Source organism: Myotis daubentonii, chromosome 12 (assembly GCF_963259705.1).
Source record: "Myotis daubentonii chromosome 12, mMyoDau2.1, whole genome shotgun sequence".
Classification (NCBI taxonomy): domain Eukaryota; kingdom Metazoa; phylum Chordata; class Mammalia; order Chiroptera; family Vespertilionidae; genus Myotis; species Myotis daubentonii.
Window position 1 is genome coordinate 56,584,026 of NC_081851.1, and position 13,285 is coordinate 56,597,310.

A 13,285-nucleotide genomic window follows, 5' to 3' on the forward strand; every position below is an offset into this window, starting at 1 on the left:
CTTTTTCTTTGTTATTACTCTAATTTTTAACTTTTTTTGTTCATCAACTATCTTTTATTTGTTTATTGATGTTTAAAGACATAGAAATAAGTGATTTATTTTTTATTTTTTAATTACAGTTGACATTCAATGTTATATTAGTTTCGGGTGTACATCCCAGTAATTAGATATTATATATCGTTACTAAGTGATCATCCTGATAAATCTCGTACCCATCTGACAACATACATAGTTATTAGAATATTATTGATTATATTCCCTTTGCTGTACTTTACATCCCCATGACTATTCTGTAGCAACCAGTTTGTACTTCTTAATCCCTTCACATTTTTTACCCATCCCCCCAACTCCCCTCCCATCTGTCTGGTATTTTTGTTTTGGTAAAGTCACGATGGTCTTGGAATAACTGAAAACTGGGCATGGAGACTCGGCATTTGCACAACCTCGCTGGCTGGTAACAGAATACAGGTGATGGCCCCACTTTGGCGCCAGCCGGCTGGGCTTTTTTCTTTTTTAAAAATCCTCACCCAAGGATCCTCCATGGATCTTTAGAGAGAGAGTGGAAGAGAGGTAGGAGGGGGAGAGAGAAATATCTACATGTCTACACAGCCCAGCCTCACCTTCAGTTCGAGGAGCAGATACCTGCAGATGAGCAGCCACATGAAAGTAGCTCCGGGCTGAACAGTGAGGCTGGCTAGAAGGCTGTCAAGTGATGAAGCAGCTCATCCCTAAAGGTGGGATTCTGGGCCCTGGGACTAACTGGATTAAGGTGAGTCCAGGGAAAAAGGATTAGAACCCTAGCCCAGGAGGATGAATCATTGCTTCTTGTAGGAGATGAACACATAGTTCTCTTTCCTGTTCTCCCAAGAGCACCTCTGTTCGTCTGTCTCTCCTGTTCTTTACTTGGCTCTTTCATCTCCCACTCCCTCTGCTTTCAACACCATTTCTTCTTCATCCACTTTTCTCTCCTTTTCTAGGGTTTGGGCCTGGAATCCAGGGGCACAAGTTGGCCCTGCTGGAGACCCCAGAGAGCAGGAGGTGCTACTGAACTCAGATCCTAAAACACAGAAGACAACAGAAGGGGATGGGAAGAAAGGGGGGCAGAGTCAGCGTCAGCAAAGTGCCTTCAGTTTTAGAAAATAAGAAGCATGTGAATCTCATCTTGTTTATACGTTCTTTAATTCGATTAGGATGCTGCTGCAATCCCAATCATAGTGATGAATATATCTGAATATTTAGTGTCATACCACTACATATTGAGTTGTCGACAGTGCTTATCTAAAAGGCTCTTAAAACTACTAAGTAATGCATCTCTGATGGTGGAATCCCAGGCACTGAGACAGACTGGTATGAGAGATATTGGGGTGGAAGAGCTATTCCAGCCCCTTTCCAGTTACACCAAGTAGGCAGCCATCTTGTCCAATTATGTAAAAGGCTGGTGGCATCCATTTTCATCTGAATGCATTCATTTGTAAACTAAAATGACTTCTTGTGAGTTATCTTATCCAACTGGAGCTACAGTACCTTTAGGTTTATATTATTAATCCATTTCTTAAAATCAAGCATTTCTCTAGCAAAAGATAACCTTTTAAGCCCCCACCCCCCCACCCCAGGTCCCAGCCAGAAAATGAGTTGTCTGGGTGACTTGGCTCCATGAGCAGAAGTGTGGAGCAGCATTCATTCATTCATTCATTTATTCACTCATGCAACAAATAAGGAACGGGGATTGGGTGTTTCCAGGGGTCTTCGGGAGGGGTGTCGGAGGCTTCAGTTAGGCCTGAGACTCCTAACTGGCAGGATCCACTTTGGAACCACAACCAGAGCCTCTCTGCCTGAAAGCAAAGACTTAACCCCCAGAAAGGGAAAGGCTGAGAGGGAAAAAGGGAGTCTGTGGGCTCCCCAGTGTCAGCTTATCACTCAGAATGGTATCTCCAGCAACATCTCCCCTCCCTGGCTCTGCCTTCTAGAATTTGGCAGAAAAGAGCCTTCGGAAGATTTCCGCATGAACAGGACTCATTTCTCTCTGGAGCAATCGTGGGAGCCATCTGCTCTGAGGTCTGCGTGGAAGGGAGTCAGACAAGCCCGCTCAGGCTCTCCCGCCAGCTCCTCTCTGATGCTGGCTTACTGTTCTGGTATGAGCACCCCAGGCCCTGAAGTACGAACCCCGAACCCCGTAGCAGGTTGTCTTGAGGATCTGCCGCTCCCCAGCAGGGCAGTGGTGAGAATGCAGCATCTGTAAAGAGTACCAGGTATGTGGGATCAGAAGACTGGGATCCAAATGCAACCCCTTCGTAGTTGCACAGAACCACTTAACCTATTTGAGAGGTCGGTATTAGGAGGCTGAATTTGTTCATGTTTTTCGGATCTAGAGCACAGTAGCATAGGTCATTATTACCCAATTTTATCAGATCTTTGTGAGTGACAGCTAGTTGGAAATTTGGCAGGAGGTCTGGGGAAGAGAAATGGAGGAGGGGAAGGAGAGAACTCCAAAGCAGAATGCAGTCTAAGGCAGACAGGCCTGGAGCAGGCTGGGCACTTGCAAGGCACAAGAAGGTCATTGGGAAACAGGGGAGGGGCTTGAGGAATAGCAAGAAAGTTCCCCACGTCAAAGCCAATGGGTGGCTTGTTCGAGACTCAGGCTCAGCTTCCGTGGCTGAAACACAGCTTGTGGAAGGTCGTTGAGACCGCTCAGCAAAGGGACAGGGGAGTTGTGGGACTCTCCAGCTTCCAGTCTTGGGGAAAAGCTTGGTGTTTCGCTGCTGCTATTGTCGAGGCTGGGGTGAGGGTCTTCCCTGTGCCTTGCCAGGGACTGGGGAACGCTAGGCCCTGCTCTGGGGGTCCATGTTGGGCAGTAGGTGCTCGGCCTAAGACTTGGGGACAGGTGCTTTGCCCACCTACAGACCAGGTTGAGGGGGTGCCACAGGACCCCCCATATTTATTTCACAGCTGATTAATTTAAAAACCACTTCTAATAGAGACAGGCTTTCAATTCTAAAATTGTGGGCATCCAGCTTAGCTGGACTTCTGCAGCATTCGAGGTTCTACCCAGGGAAACACACCTGGCTGCAAGGGGAGGACTAAGGAAAATCTTTGGACGGCTGCTTTCGGCAGGAGAACTCCGCAGGCCCCCGCCATGCTAATGCAGCCTTGAGGTTTGAAGGGCAAATCCCTCCAAACTGGAGCACCGCCACAGCTACCGCTCTCACTGCGGGCTCCCGGGCCATGGGCTCTTACCACATTGTAAACTATACATTTGCAAATCTCACAGCTAATCCACAGGACAGCCTGCCTGCAATCTAATATGGGTCTGAGAGCCCGGAGGCACCCTCGTGGCACAGGCAGACCCTGTCTTAAGCCGCACACTGAAACGTACAACTGGTTAGCCAGACGGCAAAATATGTAACCTGAAGTCCCCGTGCCATGAGAACCGCGTCTCTGGAATTTCCTGGCTTCGGGAAGGCTGGCGTTCAGTTTCTAACCTTTGCTTTATGCTGGTCGAGCTCTTGCATTTTACTCCTGGGGTTGTTTCTGTATTGGGTGGGGAGGTGAGGGGGCAGGGAGAAAGGAATGAAAGATCTAATAGAAAAGCCAGGAGCCCGAGGCTGCCAAGTGGTGCACGGAGCCGCATCTGGGCCTGGCGCAGCGGGCCCAGGGAGGAGCGATGCAGACAGAGGCCACGGAACGCTCCTGCTGCCTCCTCCCCGCGCGCATCGCTACAGGTTTCCCCGTAATTGTGGCGAAGTGAGAACAGCTGTCAGGTCAGGGCAAGAGCATTGGACTTGGGGTCAGAAAACCTCACTCCCAGCCCTGCTTTTACCCTTCTACTGAGGGACCATCGGCAAATCGGCAAATCTCTCCACTTGTCCGAGTTTCAGCTTCCTCTATCAGTGGGGCTCGTCTGACCTCCCGGAGAATTGTGAGGCTGCGGTTAAGTAAACGGGGGGGGGGGGGGGGGGGGCGCGGCGGGCTTGGGGGGGCATCCAGAAGCCCATCGATGGAGCCCTTTGGAAGATCTGAGCTCAGAAAGTGTCCTCTGCTGCTCAGCACAGGAACAAATAAAATACCCAGTGAACAGCCCTGTGCCGGGCAGCCTGGCCTGGCCGTGAGGGTGACACGGAGGGGAATAAGGAAGGCCGCCACAAACACACCATCGAGGACCCGGGACAAGCCACCACCTCCCTCAAAAGATGAGTAACAGGACGAGGCATCTCTCGCTGAGAATCAGTAAACGTTGGAAGGCACTCGGAGGAGAGAAGAATGAGCACTCAGTGACGGACGATAGATTCTTTCAGGGGAGAGAGGTCTTTTGAAGGCTTTATTCTGTTCGCTGTGGCATCCTGGGAATATTTCTTGCCCCTAAAAAGTCTAGTCAAATGTGTCCAAGTTTGAACAGTCCCAGGATCTATAATCTAACTCTGCCTACACAACTGGAGGAAACATTTCCAGATTAAATTGGTTCAGGGAACCTCGTGTCTCTTGAGGGACAGTTCTGTCTGTCAGTGCGGAGGGCAATTCCTGCCTGGGGAGGCGGAGTCTCTAAGATGCTATTGTTCTGGATGTGCTTTGTTTTTTAAAAAATTATCGCGTGTCATCATGTGACTCGGTTTCTTGGCCCCGGCCTGGAGAAGCCTGAGATGGCCTCCGAGGGAGTTGCTTGTTGACAGCTGAGGCCTTCAGACTGGGACAGGCCACACGTCTGTCTCCCCTGCAGCCCCGGGCTTCAGGCTGAAGACGCCAGGGAGGATTTGAGTTACAACTTAAAGAGCGCAATGACATCTTAAGCGTGTCCGAGCCTTACTGTCGTTTCCTGAAGGACTTCTCCAGGCCTGTCCCTGTGTGGGTATTACGCGACCAGGACCCATCCTGTAGTTACCTCCAATCTGAGCGATTTCTGTAGGTCACACGAAGGCTGGAGGTTTAGATGAAGCCACATTCACAGTGAGGGAGCAGGGTGCCTACAAGCTGGGAGTGGCATGTCTGTGGAGAGCTAGGTCATCAAATATTATAGCAACACCAGAGATAAACATAAAGAGACAGACTGACGGAGGCAAATGACTGTGAGGAAACACAGCAATGTATTTACAGTGGTTGTCTTTATGAAATGGTATGTTTTGAAATGGTATGGTATGAAATGGTGGGTCTGTTTTGTCTTCATACTTTTTGCAGTAAAAATGGATAATTAGAAAAAAATGGATTATTAGAAATTGGTCCTGCAATGCATCACTGAAAGTACACCCAGCGAAGAAACACACAGCCCTTCTTTCTCAAGTAGAGCCTTCACCAGAGTCTGTCATAGGGTGGGAATCAGGTGACTCTCCGCTGCCATTCAACCTGTGCCCCAGCTACACTACAGACCGCGGAGGATCCACTGAAGAGCAGCAGGTCCTTTGGTCATGGCGTTGGGGTTGCCCCACATCCTACCCCTCCCTATGTCGTGAGGGAACAAGAGTCATCACTGTGAATTCTCTTTAAGCCTTTTTCTCCTCATGCCTGGGTCCTATGGTCTCCCCTGGCCTCTGATAAATGTTATCAGCCTTTCTTTCATTTCTGTTTCCTTCCATTCCAAGTGGGTTGGAGCCTTTAGCTCCTAGAACAGTGGTTCTCAACCTTGGCTGCACATTAGAATCACCTGGGAATCTTTTTAAAATCCTGATTTCTGGGCCTCATCCTCCGGAAATTCTGTTTCTTCGTTACTAATGTTGTGGCCCCACCCCATAACAAAGAAACAGAATTTCTGGAGGATGAGGCCCAGAAATCAGGATTTTAAAAAGATTCCCAGGTGATTCTAATATGCAGCCAAGGTTGAGAACCACTGTCCTATGCCGGGAGTCGGTCCATCCTTGCTGTTTCAAGGGACCTGGCATATATGGCATACGGTTCTTAATATGTTTGCTCCCCTTAGCGCTGTGTGTCTTAACCAAGGTCACCTCTCCGAGAAAGGTTGAATCCCCAGGTAGGGATTTTCCCCTGAAGTTAGGGAGGGAATAAAACCCCTCAACTAAGTGCCAGGCGGGTAATTAATCACTTTAACTATGAACAATCATGCTTAAGCTACATAATCTTTACTCCCTGGAATGGAGATAAGAAACGCCCTAACCTTTGTAATAGAGATTGATAGGATTGAATGAACTGGTATAAATACAGATGTAACAAGACAGCAAGACACAGGGTTTGGAAGACAGGACCAAGAGAGACAGAGCCTAGGCACAGATCCTGGACTGAACCTGACTACAGAAATTGGCAAGAGAACCTGACTAGAACCTGGTGACTGAACCTGACTGGAGTACCTGGCCACAGAACCTGGCTGGAGATCCGAAGCAGAACCTCTCTGGGGATTGAGACCAGAACTTGGCTGGAGATCCTGGCTAGGCTGCTGATCAACTGAACGCTGTCTCCGTGTCATTCCTTCTTCGCCGACTCCGTCCACACCTTTGGGGACCCCTGGACCTGCTGGGGTTGGACCCCGGCAGTCCTAGAGGTAGAGCATCTACAGGACGATCTAGGCATCATTTTGCAGAGAGCTCCACTTCCTTGTGTTGCATTACCAAATGCCCTTGTCACAGTGTGTGCCAGGTCCCAAGGCGGGGATGGATGGAAACAGTGTATGGAGGATAGAAAAACCCCATCCCATCACTTTCCCATAATGAGTGTGAATCACCTGGCATATCCTCCATGCTCATTACATGGTAATTACTAGGAGTGTAAGAAGAGAAAACTCACTGAGGGCTGGGATAGTCCTATAAGAGATGGGCCTTGACCTAGGCAGTGAAGAATGGCACAGAGGAGAGATGTAGAAAGTAAGTGTGCGTGTGGGGGGCGGGGGGGAAGGGGGGGCAGCTGGTGTGGCTCAGTAGTTGAGCATTGACCTATGCACCAGGAGGTCACAGTTTGATTCCCAGTCAGGGCACATGCCCAGGTTGTGAGCTCAATCCCCAGTGTGGGGTGTGCAGGAGGCAGCTGATCAATAATACTCTCTCATCATTGATGTTTCTATCTCTCTCTTCCTCTCCCTTCCTCTCTGAAATAAAAAATATATATATTTAGAAAAAGAAAAGAAAAGAAAGTAAGTGGGGGCGGGGGGTGGTATGTCATGAGCAAGGGTGGGAAAACAGGAATGAACATGCTCATTTGGGTGGACGGCGAGGAGACTAATGAGTGTGGGGGCGAGGTGGGACCAATGGTGGGGCAGAGGGGCTAGAAAGCCGAGATGAGGAGCCTGGACTTGAGGCAGCACCGATGGGACCTGTGGGAGGTTCTGGAATTCATGCAGGTCTTGTATTCTACCATTGTGTACCTTTATCATTGCGCAGCAGAAGTACCAACATCCACAAAGCCCTCCTCATTACTCCTACCTCCTCCTCAGAGGGACAGGGCGCCTTTCTAGTCCTGATGCCCTTTGGGGGAGAGCTGCCCCCGGCGGCCAGACCCCCATCAGACTGTAGATTGTGGTCTTATTTCATAGTATTTCTGGGAAGACATGTGAAGGCCAATCAACTAGTTTATCTTTCAAATGAGGCTCATTTCACGAAACTTTGAAAACTTGAGTCAGAGCTGCCACCATAATTACTGCTGTGTAACACAAACCTACAAGTACACTCTGTTACCATCTTCAGAGCATGCCTAATGGATGTGGCCTCCAGGAAGACCGAACGGCACAAAATTATTATTTTCAACCATCAAATTGGCATGTGCGCCAACCTTGGCTAACTGCTCAGCCACAGATAGAGTTTAAAAAAACATGAAGGCGCCTATGATTTACTCTCTAAATGTCAGGTGAAGATTATTAACCTGACGGCAATAAATTCTTAGAGGCAAATTGCTTGCATATTCCAAATCAGACATAAGCAGCAGTGTGTGTGTCCAGCAGGCTCTATGGGTGAGTTCCTATTTCTGAGAAATATTTTATGTCCTGGTGTTTTCCAAAACATCAGAGCATGGGGCTTTCAATGTCAATTTCGAAGATAGCAATGTCAATTTCGAAGCAGATTCATGGAGGGTGGTGGGAGGGGCGGGGGAAGGAGCCATATTTCATATTTAATTTTTCTTTGGTTCTCTCTTAACAGTGTGAAAACATCTTGTTGAAAACTGATCATCTAAGCAAATCTTGCAGAAATTTTTGCAATTTTTATTTAGCTTATCCTATAATACTTTGCACAGGAGTGTGAGGCTGGGCAGAAACTCATACTTGCAGGTATATTTTATTTCTGTTGACTAGAACGACTAGATTATATTTTCAGTGAAGGAAAGAAGCACATTTTCTGTTTCCTTTGAGTTTCCCATTAATACCTGGTACACGGTTCTCCATTACTACGTGCATTGTTCATCAGTGAGTGCTATCAGTTGGGAGGGATGCTCTCAGCAGCTCATCACAAAATGCAAAATGAAAAGCGGCTTGAACAACATGGCGCTTTAGCTCATACAGTGAGACGGTGAAAGGCAGGGCAGAGCAGCTTGGTCAGTACCGAGCCTCAGCCATGACAGTAGGGCCCAGGCTCTTCCCGTTTCTCTGCTTCATCGTCTTCCACGTGTGGATCTCTGACTCGCCACACTCACACCCAGCGCAGGATTTGCCAATTCTCTCTGCTCTTCTCTTCAGGAGGCAGATCTTTCCCAGAAGCCTCCGGGCAGCTTCCCCTCGGGTCCCATTCGTCAGGACTGGGTCGCACAGGAGCAGCCCATTTTGAACTACAGGGAAGCAGGAAGCAGCAGAGGGTTGCCCATGGAGAGCCACCAGGAGCCTGTCCTGCTCTGGGAGTAAAGGATGCATGTTTCCGATGTGAGGTGAGTGATGACAGTGGGAAAAAGCAAGTCTTAGAAGTTGTATGGTGGGGAAGAGGTTGGGAACCATAGATGTCAAGTACCTAGTCTGAACAAAATTCCCCAGTCCCTCCAGGCCTTGTAAGTAAAGTCATACAGAAAGCAGTAGACCAGCGGTTCTCAACCTTGGCTGCACATTAGAATCACCTGGGAATCTTTTAAAAATCCTGATTTCTGGGCCTCATCCTCCGGAAATTCTGTTTCTTTGTTATGGGGTGGGGCCACAACATTAGTAACGAAGAAACAGAATTTCCGGAGGATGAGGCCCAGAAATCAGGATTTTAAAAAGATTCCCAGGTGATTCTAATAGCAGGCAAGGTTGAGGACCACTGCAGTAGACAATCAGTTTGGCCCTGTAGCAAGTTCTGTTTAGCACTTAGTTTTGCAAATTGGCTAAAATAATTGGAAAAGGCTGTGATCATCATGGTCACCTTTGAGATACTGGCTGCTTACATATTGTTCCATTACCTGCCCAACTTCATAAAAGCAGGAAGTCGTTTGCAGCTGATCCTTGCTTGCAAGTGAAATATAGAGTAGCAGGTTATTTATAAAAATACTAAATTAATAATTTGTTGACCTATGATATGAAATAATTGTGTCACATTATAAAAATGCAGAATAGCTAATGATCTGATAAAGCCACCCGTTGCAAGTATTAGCCCTTCTCTTTAGGGGATGCAGTACATAAAATATGTAACATTATATACAGAGTACATAAAATATATAACATTAACATATATTACATAATATGTAGCATTAAAATATACATAACATGCATATAGAATATAGACTATAGAATAAAATAGTAATATTTCCATTTATCACAAATCACTTTCCTTATATTTTTCCTTTATGTTAGTTACATATATCAGCCTATGTTACTTAGATAAAAGATAAGTCCTATGCAATCATTCTAGGTTGACATGCTTGTCATACAGAAATTATGCCGGAGGAAATGCATTGCCACCAATGTAAAGAGAATAGACATACCCGTGTGAAGACAGGATATAAGACTTGCTAGGCTCCTGCAGACAGGAGGCTCACCTCCCTGGTATTACCTGGCTTTTCTGGGACATCACTCTCAAAAGCAGAGTTTTCTTAGGCGGCACACACTCACAATAGGCTAAATCCTTAGGAAACCTTGACACCTCTGCGGGGAACTGCACAAAGCTCTTAAGTGTTCATTGCTCTTAAAATATTTGCCAAAAGTCAACACCCAAATTCCAGTTGTCTTGGGCTGCCTTGAGGAGCTGAGGAGGAGACGGCTGTCAAGAAGAGCAGATCCTCCTCATGCCCCAGCTTCACACACCTCTAGCCTAACTCATGCCTAACACGCCTGGCACACATGAAAACCCCCCCGGCTGCCCTCTGCCCTTCCTCCTTCCCGTCTGTAAACTGAACACCCACATGTAGGGACTCAAGTCCAAAGGGGGCAGAATGAAAGAGAAGGTGTGGACACTGTTCTCATCTCCAAGTGCTCATAGAAAATGAAACAAAACAAAAGAACACTCATGAGCTGCATGGTGGTGGGCAAGCGGAACCAAGTGTGAGAGCCCTCTTCCCCTCCCCATATGTGGCCATAGTAAGAGTTTGAAGGTCTTGGGTCTCCGTGGGTTTTCTTCCAGAGGAGACCCTCACCCTGCCCTTGACCCAAACCAGAACACGCTCAGTGGGGAAAAGAAGTTGCTCACAAAGAGTGGGAGATCCAGAGGAAACCACCGCCACCCTCTGTATTTAGAGCTCCCCAAGGCAACAGGGGAGTAAATATTGTCATAGAGAGGCTCTGATTCCTCCTGAGCACACCCGGGCTGGAGCTGCAGGCAGGCCTTAGTCATGCTGCATGACGGCGTGGTGAGATAAACACAGAGGCTCTGTGTTTAACATTTCCTTCCGTGGGGCCGCTGGGGCCTCTTCGGAGGGCACAACACAACTGGTCTTGCCAGCATTCCTCTTCCCCTATCCCTGCTCTCAGTCGGGGAGAAAGGAGCTGGATACCACTTCCTCTCTTGCCCCTAAATCCCAAGCCCACTGAGGAGTTTAGATGTAGGTGGGGAGTTAATGCACCATGCAAGCTGGGCAGAGCTCCTGGATTGGCTGCAGGACCAACTTCATGAGCAGTACAACCTCAGATGGGCCCCATGCTTAGATGGACCCGCATTTGATTTAATGCTCTACTGTCACGGTCTAAAAATTCTCAACAGTTTTGAACAAGGAATTTCATGTTTTTATTTTGCACTGGGCCTTGCAAATTATGCAGCCAGTCTTATTTGCCATATGGTCCTTGAAGGGATTGGGCCTTTCCCTCCCACTGTCTCCAGAAAGAGCTCCCTCATTTCCAACTTTCATTTTCATGGAAGCATTAAATCACCCAAGACACACTCCCATGCAGACCCTGTGGGAAGTGGGAAATTGTCCTGACTGCCAGTTGTGGGGATAAAGATGAGACAGACACAGGCTCTGGGTGTGCAACCCTCCCCTTCCCCTGCAGTCTCATTCCAACCCAGGAGCTTCCATGCTACTTCCCTGAGAGGTCCCTCCTCTCCATCAATCAACGAGTACTTACTGCCTCCAGCCATTGACAGCTCTCTGGATGAGAGGTGAGGCAGGAAAGGATGGTACTTTACTCTCATGGAATGCAGTGTCCACCCGGGTGGACATCAATTGGCTAGCAAAGTTGTGGTAAATACTGAGTGCCAACGAGGACTAGTGGTGATAAAGAGATGGGGAAAGGAAGAGCTCAGTGTGGGGATGAGCTCAGAACTTTATGGATGAGGCATGCTCTCAACTTATCTCCATCTCTTTCCATGGACCAACACTTCACTCTAGCCAGCTCTCTCACAAAAGCCTAATAAGGAGGGGTGAGGAGGGTTGGGAGAGGATCTGAATGTCCCCACCCCTCGAAAATGAAACAACTTGTACCGTCATCCCTGTGGGTGAGGATAGATAAAGGGAAGCTTATTATTATTATAAATAATTAACTCAATAGCATCTCATTCAGAAGAGACAGTTAATTCTGAGGAGGAGACAATGAGAGCCCAGAAGATGGTTGATACTCTGCAGCTGCCACTGGATCACAGAGGTCTGCTTACCAATAATTAGTTTGATACTCATGTCTTTTTAAAAATATGTATATTTTTTATTGATTTCAGAGAGGAAGGGAGAGGGAGATAGCTCCTCCTGCACACCCCACACTGGGGATCGAGCCCAGAACCCGGGCATGTGCCCTGACTGGGAATGGAACTATGACCTCCTGGTTCACAGGTTGACGCTCAACCACTGAGTCAAGCTTGCGGGGCAATGCTCCTGTCTTTATACCAGCAACACAAATTCTCTGTACCATTCAATTTAAGAGAGAATTTATTTATTTGGATAATGGTAAAAACATGATGCTCTGGAACTTTCTGTATGAATGTGAATCTTCCCTTTATTTTTTCTTTTAACTAATTGCTTTCCAACAACACAAACATTTCTAGAGCAGTCATTATATGCCAGAGACTGTGCAAAGGTCTTAATACACACGATCACTTGTAGACCTCAATCTGTGTTAAGTAGATACTATTTATCAAGGACTGAATGTTTCTCCCTCACCCTCCTGCAAAATGTCCATGTTGAAACCCTAACCTCCGAGGTGATGGCATTTGGAGGTGGGGCCGTGGGGAGGTGATTACATCACGAGGGTAAGCCCTGTGATGGAGACTAGCGTCCTTATACAAGAGTCCCCAGAGGGTGCTCTCACCCTTCTCTGTCATGAGGATGTGTCCCCAGAGGGTGCTCTCACCCTTCTCTGTCGTGAGGATGTAGTGAAACAATGGCTTTGACCCAGGAAGCAGGCTCTCACCAGACACCGAATCTGCTGGGGACCTGATCTTGGACTTCTTAGCCTCCAGACCTGTGAGATATAAATCCTGGTTGTGTAGGCCACCCAGTCTGTGATATTTTTGTTGCAGCAGCCTGCACTAAGACACGACTATTATTTTACATTTATAAACGAGGAAGCTGAGGCATGATTGGTTCACTAGAGAAATGAGAGGCAGTTGGAAGTTCAGGACCAGTCCATGCTCTGGGCCTTTGACCCCCTCTGCGAACCTCTTCCTGAGAGTTGGGAGAAAGGTGATGTTGTCTTCAGGATCTTGAACCCACCCAGAAAATGTCCATCTCTCCTGATGTCAGTTACATCAACTATGGGACTTGACGATTCTACCAAATGTTAGGCATTTCTAAGAAGTATCTTAGAAGATGCTAGGAAGCTTTTGCAAATTTCCGTGAACCGTGTTGCCTGTGGTTGCAGATCAGTCCTTTACTTGTTCCATGTAGAAGGTCCCCTGGTAAGGCTTGCCAGCTCCGGACCTTTCTCCTCTTGGTTATTATAGCCTCTTATTGTCCCAGAGTTTCCTCAACTAGTGATCTTACCTGATGGGCGGGTAGAAACAGCAGTGGAACAGTCAGTGTGATTTACTCTTCTGGATTC

At 47.6% G+C, this 13,285-nt stretch overlaps 1 long non-coding RNA gene across 1 annotated transcript in view; it reads right to left on the bottom strand.

The window, feature by feature from the left end:
- LOC132213828 (uncharacterized) overlaps positions 1-10,112 on the bottom strand; it is a 59,362-nt gene extending 49,250 nt beyond the window's left edge. Inside the window, exons 1-2 of the long non-coding RNA XR_009448073.1 lie at positions 9,808-10,112; positions 621-1,057 (exon numbers count right to left, since the gene is read on the bottom strand). This is a non-coding gene — a long non-coding RNA (uncharacterized LOC132213828). The remainder of the gene's footprint in view (positions 1-620; positions 1,058-9,807) is intronic.
- Between the last annotated feature and the right edge of the window lie 3,173 nt (positions 10,113-13,285).